Here is a 972-nt window from a genome sequence, read left to right as displayed (position 1 = left end):
CTTCTGGAGAATGTCGGTGAAACATGCCACTTTGTCCTAATCCTTGCCTTGCTATACATTATTTGTTGTGATTGTGACTAATTTCATTTGATGATTATAGTGCAAAACAGCTAAGCAAAACCAACAACAAAAAAGTTCCATTGCTTACAAATGTCATTAATCAAAAAGTAGGAATCAAATTGTTAATCTCGCCTGTTTGTGAGTTTCCAGCGCCCTAATCCTAGTGTAGCTCATTCATGCGCTTTCATTCTGACGCCTTTATTTTATTTTAAGTGTTCACCTCATGAAGGAAAAGTTGTGTATCTTGGCAACCAACCTACAGTATCAAATGTTTGCTCTAGCATATGTAAACCTTCCAAGGGAACTGTTTCTTTTTTCCTAGCTCCTTGCAGGTTTGCATAAGATAACTTTTAATGTGACATTAATTTCTGCAGTTTGTCTCTGTTTATTACCAGACATTTGCATGTAAACAGGATCTTAATTGCAGGGGAGTTCCGCTCCTGCTGCGTAATGCTACAACCCAACAGTATGCAGGCTTTGATTCAGCAGAGCTCTTTACGTTGACTTTTTTGGTGTGTTCTGAAATGGCCTCGGTGAAATCACAGTAGCCATTCCTGTTTAAATCCTGTGTACTACCAGCAACAGCGAAATAAAAACCAGTGCTTTGAGCTGACTCCCACATGAACCTCTATGTATGAAGGGAGAACAGCGTTTTGTATTTTTTTTCTGTGGATGTCCAGCCACCCAGGTGAAAAGACGACAAATACGGACGAATCCTGTCACTGGATAAAGTAGCAAGCGAGCGAATGCTCTTGTTTGCAGTCTCGTATGAATTTTGCATAGTGAGAGGAAGGAAGCGTCATTCCAAATAGTTTAACGCTGATAACCTGTGCAAATTTCTATTGAAGCTAAATTTGGTATTATTTTCAACTGGTAGTTTTCTGTTCAGAATCTGGACTTTGAGGTAGGCTA

This window comes from Pygoscelis adeliae, unplaced genomic scaffold (genome assembly GCF_000699105.1).
Source record: "Pygoscelis adeliae isolate BGI_AS28 unplaced genomic scaffold, ASM69910v1 Scaffold34, whole genome shotgun sequence".
Classification (NCBI taxonomy): domain Eukaryota; kingdom Metazoa; phylum Chordata; class Aves; order Sphenisciformes; family Spheniscidae; genus Pygoscelis; species Pygoscelis adeliae.
Note: the sequence above shows the minus strand (reverse complement) of the source record.